Below are 13,215 nucleotides of genomic sequence, written 5' to 3' on the forward strand. Positions count from 1 at the left end.
TTTTGCTATAAACTCTTCTAAGAGAGACTGAATTTGAAACTTGTCCTCTGTTCTTCGTGGTATGGTAAATACAGTTCAAAGGAGTATGGACTTGCCATGTTATTTCAAGCAAGCACTTTGAATAAAGATCTAGATTCACAAATTAGTCATTTCTTATCTACAGCACAGACATGTCAGGTATGAACATATTCCCCATAGTGTTTAGGCAGAATTAATTCATTTTTCTGAAAAGCTGATGCATTAATGCACCTTGGTTTGGGTGGTCATTTAACAATTATGGCTGCTGGACTAGAAACTTTCTTTTTGGGGAAGGAAGAAGAATTTTGTCAATACAGAGAACTACAGCTTGTTTCATCTGATCTTCCAGGCACACACACACCTGAGTGAAAGCACTAAGTTGCCACCTGGTTCTTAGATAAAACTGAACTAAATGAAGACTGAACAAACTATAAAAGTTGAGAGTGCATGGGAAGAGCAGATAAAGAGAGCCAGGTTAGGAGTGTGGACTTCTAATCTGGCGAGCAGGGTTTGATTCCCCGCTCCTCTTCCACATGTAGCCAGCTGGGTGACCTTGGGCTCGCCACACTACTGAGAAAGCTGTTCTGACTGAGCAGGAATATCAGGGCTCTGTCAGCCTCACCCATCTCACAGGGTGTCTGTTTTGGGGAGAGGAAAGGGAAGGCGATTGTAAGCCGCTTTGAGACTCTTTCTGGTAAAGTGGCATATAAGAATCAATTCTTCCTCCTCTTCTATTTTTCATGCTTTAATACTTTACTTCTAAACTTTTGTAAGCTATAGACAGATATCGGAATTGTGGTCAGTCTATATACAGAGATATGTTCTGAAGAACATATACATAAATTCTCATATACAGAAGAACTATAACAGAATCATGGAGGAGGCAGAGGCGCTGTTGATAGTAATTCTGACCTCTCTATATTTTCATAAAACGTTTTTGTACTATGTCCATACATACAAAAATAAATTACCAAAGGGGCCTCACTCCAATACAGTAAAGCTAAAGGTGCTACATGTCAAACATCTGGAACATATTCACCACGTTAACCACTTAATCCTTAGATTTCCTGAAAGCGTAAAGGAGTGATTAGACTTCAGCATTATTGATGTTTAATATGCCATTACGTCATATTACTGGTATACCACTACAAGTAATTCACCAGAATTAGTACTTACAACTGTGTGGATTTTAATTGCTTTAAAATGTATGCCATTTGTTAGGGAAAACTGATTAAAATAATAGATATCAATTATGTTTCTGAAATTTGGTAAATAATACACCTTGATAATCTAAAATTAGACCACTAATAATCATTGTAATAAAATAATATCTTTAACTTCCACAGTTTGATACGAAATAATAATTTTAAACCAGTTACAACCCTATCAGTCCTACTGGTTTCACTATTACGCAAAACCAATTTTGAAAAGATTTTAGTGAGATGAGCAAGAAAAGATACAAGAATTCTTCAGTTATATACTATATCTATAAGGATACTCATCAATCTCCTTTACATGTTTGACAAGTCAAAAAGAACAAGAATCCATTCTATAAAAAGACTAACAAAATTTGTGGCAGCTTTTGTGAGTTCCAGTTCACTTTTTGTGGTGCTACTCTTTTCTTGATTTTTGACAAGGTGTGTTTGAAGTGATGGACTATAATGCACCTCTACGGGTATATAACAAAGATAAGGGACCCTCTTTCAATCAATGGTGAACTTATAATTCTTGTAGGAGTTGCCATTAACTTGTCTGAGATGATTTTAACAGGATGGGCTAAGATCTAGCTTGCAGGTGATGATCTTCAAAAACCCAAGAATATGATCACATCAATCAGATCAATCGGAAACTACCCATCTTTATATAGCTTTCGCTGTATTCATATTTGGCTAAGGGCTAAGTGGGCGGAGAGTGGGAGGGGCCGGTCTGGGTGAGGGGCAAATAGGAAGGCGCGTAGCATCCCTCAGGCATCCCTTTTAGAGGCCCTGGGTATGCTTCTAGGCCCCAGGGGAAGGCTGCACCACTGCCGGTGGGGGGGGGGGAAGCAGGCCTTCCCCTCGGCCCTAGAAGCACAGTATAAACATATAACAAGGTAAACGAGATGGTAAACAATAAAAATATATCACGTAAGTCAATAACTCCTCACTATCTCACTGGGAGCAAGGATCCTAGCTAGTCTCAGTTGGACATCGTTGTTCCAGCTGTTTCTAATATAGGTGCATCTCTCTGTTTTATAACACTAAACTTTTTAAAAGCACTGTAGATCCAAGCTATCTTTGCTATTTGTTTAGCTTAGTTAGGATTCAGAACTTATTCTAGGTGCAATTTATAAAAGAGAAATAGAGCAAGACAATGAAACAAACAAAGAAATAAACAACTCAATCCAATTCCATGGCAGAAACTCAGCCCGCTGCCCGCTTGGAGCCTGCCATTGATCTCGCCCTAGCCAGGATTGCACAGACCATTTTTGAAAAAAAAGGTATGGATAACAGCAGCCTTGCTCCACAAGCCTGAGCCAGGTTTTTCTTGGGACTATCTGGAGTCCTGTGTTGCTGATCTGTTTTTTTTAAAGAACCAATCTGTAAATAAATAATTCTTTATTTGTATACAACTCCTACCTCAGTGATCTCCATGTTCCTCTCCTCACCACAAAATGTACTTTATGGCAGCAAACCTAAAGCCTTATAATATCCTGTAACTGAGAGGAACATTTACAGTTTAAAACAAACATGGCTCTCCAAAATCATGAGGCTGTCTGGGTCCCTTTTGTTACAGGAAAAGGCTTGGCACAGTTCCCCTACAGAACCTTCTTCTAGCACCACAAGCACAAAATCACTGGATGCCTCCTTTTCAAGACAGGCAGAAGATGTTCTCTTCCACACCCAAAATTTAACCTTCCATGTCGTTCTACTTGACCAGTCTGCCTTACTGCCAGCAGGTTCTTATGTCTAATGTCATCTTTTCCCCCTCCTGTCAACACAGCATGTATGACAATAACAATTGCCAGCTTTGGGTTGGGAAATCCTAGGAGATTTGAGGCAGTGCCTGGGAAGTGTGCAGTTTGGGAAGGGGAGGGAACTCAACATGGATGTGATACCCTTCAACTGCCATTTTCCTCCAGGGGAACTGATGTCAGGAGATCAAATGTAATTGTGTGAAAAAACTAGGCCTAACAGCAAGTGTGCTTACAATAGCAATAAATGTGACAACAGCGACAATATAAAATGAAACTTTGTGAATTCGTATGAGGCCTTCCAAATAATGGTTCCAGTGATGTGTCCCATGCCTTCCTTTATTGGAAGTGACACAATAAAATCAGAGTCTAGTAGCACCTTTAAGTCCAACAAAGATTTATTCAAAGTGTGAGCTTTCAAGTGCAAGCAAACTAAGAACTGACCATCATAACAACAGGAATATATAAGCAAAAGTTAATCCTGTTACATTAGTAAACTGTGTCACACCATCCACACACAGCCACATGATAACTACCTGCCAAATCAGCCAATCAGACCCCTCGAACCCATTTGTAGTTCACAAAGACATATCAGAAATAAAAGTGTCAAAGCCAGTGATCCAGGGCTCACACCCTGTTATCCACGGAAGTGAGTGAACCAGTAAGAGTTTGTTTCTATGCTAATAGCGTTGGAAGGGGTCATGCAGGCCATCTAGTCCAACCTGCTGCTCAATGCAAGATCAGCCAAAAGCATCCATGGTAAGTATCTGTCCAGCTGCTCCTTAAAGACTGCCAGTGAGGGGAAGCACACTCTGGCTGTGAATTCCCCCCACCCCAATATCTAGCTGGTACCATTCTCCACATAGTTAAACCTATTACTTTGGGTCCTATCCTCTGCTGACAACAGGAACCACTACCTGCCCTCCTCTAAGTGACAATCTTTCAAAGACTTAAAGACAACAATCATGCCCCCTCTCAACCTCCCCTTTTTCAGGTTGAATATTCCCATGTCCCTAAGCCTTTCCTCATAGGGATTGTCCCCAGACTTGGAATCAGCCTTGTCACTGTCCTCTGCACCCTCTCAATAAGTTGCCACGTCTCAATAAGACACTGGAACCATTATTTGGAAGGCCTCATACGAATTCACAAAGTTTCATTTTATATTGTCGCTGTTGCCAGTAAGACTATTATTGTTGGCATAACGTATACAAATATTTGTGTACAATTTTCACTTGTCCAAGATACATTTGCCAGGCCATTTTTAAATCAGAGACAATCCTCACCAGACTATTTTGTTTGGTCCACAACAAAGGAACCAAGGGGAACCCCTGAGGAACTGGCAACTCTCCTGCAGCTCAGCTTGCTCCAGTTCTGTCTCATGAAGCATGACCCAACCTCTCTCATTTCCCCTTGGCCATTTGCCATCCTGCTGGGATAGTCCTTCAATGGCTGATTTCCTTTCTTGGGGATCTCGGACAAAGGGTGGTTATTGGGGAGATGCCATCGCCCATGAGGAGTACTTTAGGGTGCAATTCTCTTCTCAATTTTGTTTAACATCCTTATTTGCCCTCTGGCCCAGCCTACAAACGAAAGTCTGCCAAGGAACTACTACTCTGCAGTCTGATTCACATATGCAAGGAAATGAAATGAAAATAAAATGTCAGAAATAAATCCCTCAACAGTAGTCTCAAGTAGACCAGTCTATTTTACTACCTCAGGGCTCTTACACCCCATTCTCTTGTATGTGTGAACCAGGCCTGAAGTTGCAATTTTATGCATGATTAATTTGAAATCAGAGGGAAGGATTTCTATATGAACTATGGAAATGAGCCCAGTGCCAAGACTGATGATAAAGTCTTTTGTGATTTCAGGCTACAAGAATCAGTTCAGTATATTTCAATGTAAAGATAAATACAAACACAAGACAAGCCAGATGACTGAAAGCCCATATGGTGCAGTGGTAAGATTCAATATAGAATTGTGAAGACTTGAGTTCCAATCCTTGTTCATACTCAGTGAATGTCCTTAAATGTCATTTTACAGTGAAGCCCAATCGACCGCACAAGTTATTGTGAAGATAAAATGGGGGGGGGGGGAGCCCAGATATGCCAATCTGACCTCCTTAGAAGAAAGCTAGAAAAAAAAACTTAATAGACTCAACAAATATGGTAAGTAGTCTGAATTTAAAGAATTTGGGATTTTCTCACTGATGTTCACTGACAAACGGTAATGGACTTGATTTCTTTAGTACCACACTTAACAGATATTACAATATTAGAACACATTCTGCAGAGCAGTTAGCAATGCAGAAAATGCTGCAGATATGAGTCAGTACCTTAAAAGCTTCCAATTGCTTACAAGCCAAACAGCTTGTTTTGGCGCTCAACAACCTCTCCCCATATGGGACCTACTTTGATCTTTTAAAGCTGTTATATAAACACAATTGCATTCATTTTATGGGATCAACAGGGACTAGAGAAGGAGCCCACTAATCCCAGTATGAGTTATGGCGTGAGAAGCTACTTTTTGTAATTTGAATATAGGGCTGCAAATATCTTTAGTGTGTTCCTTACATGTGGCTGTGCAGCAAATCTGCAAAATTAATTTTCACAATAAAACATTTTGATACAGCTAGCAGATAAATAGCGTAAGATTTCTGGCTCGTGGAACTTGTTCTTAATTTATCTTGAACCTGTGTTCATAACAGTAATTTATTACTTGATGATTGTTCAGCATATGAATCTCACCTGAAAAACAGATATTTTCTAAGAGCTGAGTTGATTAGTTTACTTATCTGAAAACAGAAGCCAATTCAGCCAATACTGTTTGTAGAACTTCAACATATCTTGCACAATGTCTGATTTATGTATGGAATCATCCTTTGGAAAGCGAATAAGTGAACTGTAAACAACTCAGAATACTGAAAACTAGACAGTTTGTAGAGCTAAAGCTTTTGAAGTCAGATTCTATAACTTTGTAAATACAATTATAATTTACAATTTGTCTTGATAAGTAATCAAAATCTGTGCTCACCCTGCCCCTATCCTGGTGTAGCAGGATCTGATCTCTGCTGTCATGCTGATCAACCCTTGGAAGCAAGGGTTTGGGCAGCACTGTGCAAAATTAGTGAAATACAATTTAATACAAGCTTAGGAAAAGGAGAGGCCAGCAAGGTTTCCTAACATTTAGCAGCAACTGGGTGGGTTGGGGAGAGGGTCTTACGAAGTACAGAAAGATGCATTTCCATAAATTTATTTAATTTGTAGCAGTTTGGATTGTTTTAAAAGTTAGGGACTGATAAATTTATTTAATTTGTAGCAGTATGGATTGTTTTAACAGTTAGGGACTGATATTTGTCCTGCTAAACCAACTTTTCCCTGCCATATTTTGTATTTTAGTAAATTTCAATTCCATTTGGATATGATATTGTTTTATTTGCTCCTAGACAATCTGATGACTCAGAGTTATGCAATATAATAATTAAATATAAAAATGACTAAAATGTAAGATCTCTTTGACAGAGGACAGCACTGTCTTGGTGACTAGACTCAAAGGAAATAAGAACATCAGAAGAGCCCTGCTGGATCAGACCTGTGCTCCATCTAGTCCAACACAAGGCAATTTTAAAGGAGGAAATAATAAGAGTGTCGGGTTTAAGGCAGGAAGGCACAACATTGTACTGCATAGTTAAAATGCAAGGCCTTGGGCTGGCAAATACTTCAGTCCAAAGTAAACATGCTACAAGAACAGCACTGATCATCTCTTTCTTTACTTTGGCAACATTTAACTCAGCTCCCTAAATATAGAACTTGTTTTGTGTAAATTGGCTAGTTCTTGCTACAGTGTCCATTAAAAAGCCATATTCTGACGTTCAACTCCGTATATGCTCATCTCTTAACCCTTCCCTGCTAAGCACCAATCGTTTAGGTAAAGGATCAATCATTTCCTCTATACTAAAGTTTTAAAAGCAAGCTTCTAAAAATATTTCAGAATGGATTTTAAAAGTAAAAAATAAATTAAAAGGGGAAAAGGTAAATGCAATGCTGCCTTTCTACTGAGTTATGTAAGTTACTAGTAAAAAAAAGCCCATTGTATAAAGAAGACAATGGGCTCTAGCACAGTGGTCCCCAACCTGCGGGCCGCGGCTCCCTCTCCCCGCTGCCCCCCCGCAGTAAAAAACTTCCCAGGCCGCAAGTTTGCGGCCCGGGAAGCTTCTTACTGCGGGGAGGGCGGGGAGAGGGAATTAGGGCCGGGCCGCGCCCGTGCAGGCCGCGCCCGCGGCCCGATCCGCAGGCGTGGCTCGCGGGTGCGGCCCGATCCGCGGGCGTGGCTCGCGGGTGCGGCCCGATCCGCGGGCGTGGCTCGCGGGCGCGGCTCGATCCGCGGGCACGGCCCACGGGCGCGGCCCGATACATGGCACAGGCGAGGGACTGAAGCTACCTGTAAGAGGAGGCTGGCGGCGCCTCCGCAGCTCTTCATGGGTGCTCCTCGGCCGCTGCTGACGCGGCTCGGCAGCGCTTGTAGGCTGTTTTTTTTTCTTTCTTTGGGTGGCTCCTCAAAGGTTTTTTTTGTTCTGCAAGCAGGAGGGCAAGGAGGGCCCGGCAGGCGCGCTGTGCGCACGCGTTGGAGGAGGGGCGCTCCTCGGCGGCTTCTCATGCGGCTCATCGGGGCTTTTTGGCTGTTTTTTTTTTCTCTCCGTGGCTACTCAGAGGTTTCTTTTCTTCTTCAGCCAGGAGGGCAGGGAGGCCCCAGAAGGCGCGCTGTGCACACGGGTCGGAGGAGGGGCGCTCCTCGGCGGCTTCTTTCGCAGCTCGTAGGGGCTTTTTGACTGGTTTTCTTTTTTCTTTCAGTTGCTCTTCGTAGGTTTGTGTTGTAGGGTGCCCCCGGCAGCCGTGCTCCGCGCGGCTGCCGAGGGCTCCCTTGCGGGCGGCAACAAAAAAGCAACTGCGAGCCGCGCTGCGCGCAGCTCGCAGTTGCTCGGGGCTGGGAATCGGAGGGAGCAATCGGCAGGCGCTGCGCGCCTGCCGATTGCTCCCTCCGATTGTCTGTCCAGAGGAAGGGTCCAATCCGGACCCTTCCTCATCACGGACACATCCCGCCTCAGAACGCCTTACCGTTTTATTTAGTCTGTGGCGCCCGCGGCGCCACGGGCGGTGTTAAGATAGGCTGGATCCTATAAAATGCAAACAGACTCATCAGAATCTGAGGCATAATCATCTTCCTCCTGGGGAGGGGGGGATTCCAGTGTGGATGAACCATCTGGGGTCTCTGGACTTGTTCAATTAATGTTAGGATGGATGTTGTTACAGCACACACAGACACATGGGGAGAAGCATGTACTGCCATTAGGGCTAAAGTGTACACTGACAGAGAAGCAAGAATAGAAAACAGTAGTCAAGAGAGTATGGCCACTGAGACTGACAACTGGCATGAGGTTCCTGGTGGTGTGTCAAGGCAAAGTAGCTGAAGAATATCTTGTGAGGAATCTTAGAAATGACCTTCAGAAAAGAATCCCTGGACTTGAACATTTGGTGTTAATGATGATGGGATGATCTCCTGGCTTACTCCCAAGATCAGTTCCAATGAAACATCCACCACAAGGACCAGATATGTGACTGATAGGGCAGACTGACATTTTTCCTTTCTACCTTAGACTGATGTTTCTCCTAGTTGGTACTTCTTCAGTACCAACAACAACCTGGCTTAACACTTTTTCCTCAGCAGTTTGGTCTGAGGTAATCAAGAGATGAATTGGCGACATTAATAACAGGCAGATGGATTTATGTAGTTAATGCCAATTTAACAGCTATTGCCTCTTCGGCTGACAACTCTCTCTCCCAAATTAAGGGTCAGAGCCTAGTAGTTCAGTAGTTCAGTAGTTCAGAGCCTAGTAGTGCATGTTAATGTTGGGTGTTTCTTTCAGATAACCGGTCTAAACAGGTCTAAGGTAAATAAACTGAATAACTGCTCTAAACTGAATAAATTGAAATTCAGTAGGGACAGATGTAAAGTTCTGCATTTAGGTAGGAAAAACCATCTACACCAATATAGGATGGAGAAGACTTGTCTTGGCAGTAGTACATGCGAAAAAGATCTAGGAGTCTTAGTAGACCACACATTGAACATGAATCAACAGTGTGACTTGGTGGCTAAAAAGGCAAATAAGAATTTAGGTTGTATCAAAAAGAGTAATGTCCAGATCACGGGAGGTGATGGTACCACTTTACTCTGCTCTGGTTCGGCCTCACTTAAGAGTATTGTGTTGTTTTGGGCACCACAGTTGAAGAGGGATGTAGACAAACTGGAGCATGTCCAGAGGAGGGCAACAAAGATGGTGAGGGGTTTTGAGACCAAGACTTATGAGGAAAGGTTGAGGGAGCTTGGCCTGTTTAGCCTGAAGAGACAACTAAGAGGGGATCTGATAACCATCTTCAATTATTTAAAAGGCTGCAATATAGAGGATGGAAGAGTTGTTTTCTCTTGCAATGGAGGGACGGACCAGAACCAATGGGATGATTCTATGAACCAAAGAGCTACATATATAACCAGATAAATATCACCTCAATAAGCCACAATAGAATTATCTAAGCAGATGGAAGATGCAGCAACTATAGGGATGGGGGAGGGGGGAAGGTTTTGAAGCAACTGCCTTCTGAAGAATATACTATCCCCCACCTTGGCCTCATCTATAGATTATTTATGTCCCAACAGCCCACAATCAAACAGAAATGGGGTCACAAGCATTAAACTTTGTGCTCCCTAAAAGACTCTTTTTTGCACATCTGCCATGGCTGTACTTTTATGTGAGGTAAATAACGACCACTGCTTCTTAGATTTGTGACTTGAATCATAAAATTGGAAGGGACCTCATGGGTCATCTAGTCCAACCCCCTGCACTATGCAGGACACTCACATCCCAATCGCTCATCTACTGTAACCTGCCACCCCCTTGAATCTTCACAGAATCAGCCTCTCTGTCATATGGCTATCCAGCCTCTGTTTAAAAATGTCCAAAGATGGAGAACCCACCACCTCCCAAGGAAGCCTGTTCCACTGAGAAACTGCTCTAACGTCCAGTAACTTCTTCCTGATGTTGAGATGGAATTTCTTTTGAATTAATTTCATCCTATTGGTTCTGGTCCATTTATTTAACAGAAGGTTTATTCAACAGAAAATGAATAATTTAATAAGGTAAATATGATGTGTGGATAACTTATATAAAGTAAATAATCCCTGAAGGGAGATCGGTTTCCACTCTCTCTGAACAGGGTGCCTCAGCAGATTCAAGGCTGCTCTTTTATCTCGTAGAGCAGTGGTCCCCAACCTTTTTATCACTGGGGACCACTCAAAGCCTTTTACTGAGGCCCGGTGGGGGGGGGGTAGTTTACTCCTCTACTCTCAACCATTGCCCTAACACTCTCTGATCGCTATGGTAATGTTTAAATATCCCTTCAAAATAAGATACAGACACGCCACAACAATGAACATAAGGAACATTTTATTTTCATGGAAATTTTAACTCATGACAATGACAAATCAATGGGAACCCTGAGCTTGTTTCTCTGCAACAAGATAGTCGTGATAGGAGTGATGGGAGACAATGACACCCAAAGTGTGTTGTAAAGGGCCGGGGGGGATGAAGTAAAGGGCCGGGGGGGGGGAAGGCGTCTTTCGGGGCCCACCTCCAATTAGTCAAAGGACCACATGTGGTCCGCAGCCCACAGGTTGGGGATCGCTATCGTAGAGCACCTTACCACAGTCCAGTCAGCAATTATGGACCCTTAAGAGGATACTTATTTGTACCTTTAAAACAAGCTTTCTTCTCTAAGTCAACAACAAAATCCTAACTAAAAAGTAAAATAAAATCCTGATTAAGCTGATGCTCCTTTCTACAGGCAAAAAGTCCCTATCAAAGGGGGTGGGGTTTTCTTTACCTTCCCAACCAATGGGAGCTCGATGGGCTCTGATTGGCTGACAATCACTTGGATTTGCATGAAGACTAAATCACAATGACGGTTCGGGGCCCTTGAGGAGAGATTGGACTCTTTAAGGATGATTGTTAACATCAGAATAGACCATTATTATATTGTTGGGCACTGTATAAGCATCTGATTTCTCTTTCAAAACACAGCTATTTGTTTTAGTAACAAATTCAATTGACTTTAAAGAAGTTTCCTTACATGGCGTTGGCTATACCAATTAACTGCATCCTAAAAGTGTAATGTTTATTTGTTTATTTATTATTTAAAGTCTCACTGGGACAGATTACACAGAGTAAGTTAACAAGATGAGACATCCAACAAACAATGCAATATGATTTGTAGTGCAAAAATCTGGAACTGCCCAGAAATCTGAAAACTGATTTGCGTTAAATAATGCAAAAACTGCAGTGTAGGATTCCATTTACACCAACAGGCACTATGAACTATCTATAGTAGTACTGGCAGACCACACAAATTTTACACAAATGCAGGGGGAAAATAATTTCAGAACATGCTGTGGCCTGCACAAGGTCCTATGCACAAAATGAAGCACGTTTTGCAAATGTCTTAATTGTTCAGGGCAGACAAAATGTCTTGAGTTATGTCTGTTAAGATGGGAAGAACGTTGCAAGATGTCCGTATACTGCCTTTCCACACAGATTAATTGCATGGGAGGGATTTTAAACAACCACTCTCCAGCCTAAGTAGATGCATTTATGCAGGCGTCCTTTACTCACATAGCCTTTCAATAAGGATTCAGAAATGGAAACTTTAATTACACATGTAAGATCATGTGATAAACTTATATTTCATATAAATTCCACATATACAATGAGTTTGTAACAAAAGTGACTTCCTCCAGATTGCAAAAGTCAGTTTTGAGCTCCATTCATATCATTACCCCTTACCCAACTTTGCCTTGCTCTGTTTTTATTTGAACCTTGTGACCCTTATCCCTCTTCACTGTTGTTCTATCCTAGAGATCTAAACTCAATAGCAGTGCCAGAATAAAGAGGCCACAAGCAGCAAAATAAAGGACAAATAGAGATGCCATTTAAGGCCAAGGAGGATATCTCCTCTTCCTTTTGTAAAAAACCCGAAAATCCTGATTATCTGTTGGCTAATGTGTTTGAGACCAAAACACCCACATTCTTTTTCCTAATGTGAGCCGAAAAACAAAACAATATGGCATCTACTGTACCCTTTGTCTCCAGAATATTATAAAGTAGACATTTCTGTTGTTGAGACAGGAGACAGTGGACTAAAATAACATGGTTGATTCCAGTACCAGCATTAACATGTCCTTACCCCAGAGCTTTTAGCAGCTCAATTATTAGAGCTGAAGCCACTGCAAAAATCTATAGTAGAACCTTGCCATTTGTGCCAAAATGATTTACAATTTCACTTATTCGCAGTCCAAGCAGGGTGTCCAGCCTGTTTTTCCATTTACTGCATCATCATTGTAATCACTGCACTGTTAAATTTGCAAGAAATTTGGGTGGGGAGGGGGGTTGGTAGTGGTAGGCAGCAGAACTCAACTTCCCAATATTTGCAGACCTGGAGAAACTCGGTGTTTTCTAAACATTTATTTTATTACATTTTAAACAGAATATACCTTGGGAGTTGTTGTTCTGCTGCAAGTACTGAAAAACTAGTTCTGTGCAATCATCTACTGTACTGTAATATGAGTCAGTCCCCTTATGCAACTCAAAGACACACAAAAACATTTCTGTTATCTGTATACATTTTTGCAGCAAAAAAACAGAAACCATACTTTAAAGGCAACTGTGGTATTATTCACCCAACAGTCCTAGAAGAACCCTGGAAATTAAAGTTTTAATACAAAACATGCCCCAGATAAAAAGAAAAGTACCTGGAACAGGTGCTAAATACCAAATCTCACAAAAGAATTGAAGACAAGTTACATGGAAAAAGCCCTTTCTTTTTTAGAAAGGATGTGAGATACCCCAAACTGGAGTCATGTATTACTCAAAGTATATATGTATATATGTATATGTATATATGTATATATGTATATATGTATGTATATGTATATATATATGTATATGTATATACACAATTTCAGTCATAGTAGGCTTTTGAGAGTTATTTGCTGTATTTGCTAGACGTGACAGAGTACACAAACTGGTCTCCTGAGATTCTAAAGGCAGAACATTTTACTTTCTGCTAGAGATTCAAACAGGCATTTAATTTGGCCATGGCACTGTAACAAGCTGAAGGGTATTTTGCAGGCAGTCAACT

At 41.6% G+C, this 13,215-nt stretch overlaps 1 protein-coding gene across 1 annotated transcript in view; it reads right to left on the bottom strand.

The window, feature by feature from the left end:
- The window catches only part of ATG7 (autophagy related 7), a 114,265-nt gene that overhangs the window by 968 nt on the left and 100,082 nt on the right, over positions 1–13,215 (bottom strand). The gene's annotated exons all lie outside the window — the stretch shown is intronic.

Source organism: Paroedura picta, chromosome 3, assembly GCF_049243985.1.
Source record: "Paroedura picta isolate Pp20150507F chromosome 3, Ppicta_v3.0, whole genome shotgun sequence".
Classification (NCBI taxonomy): Eukaryota; Metazoa; Chordata; class Lepidosauria; order Squamata; family Gekkonidae; genus Paroedura; species Paroedura picta.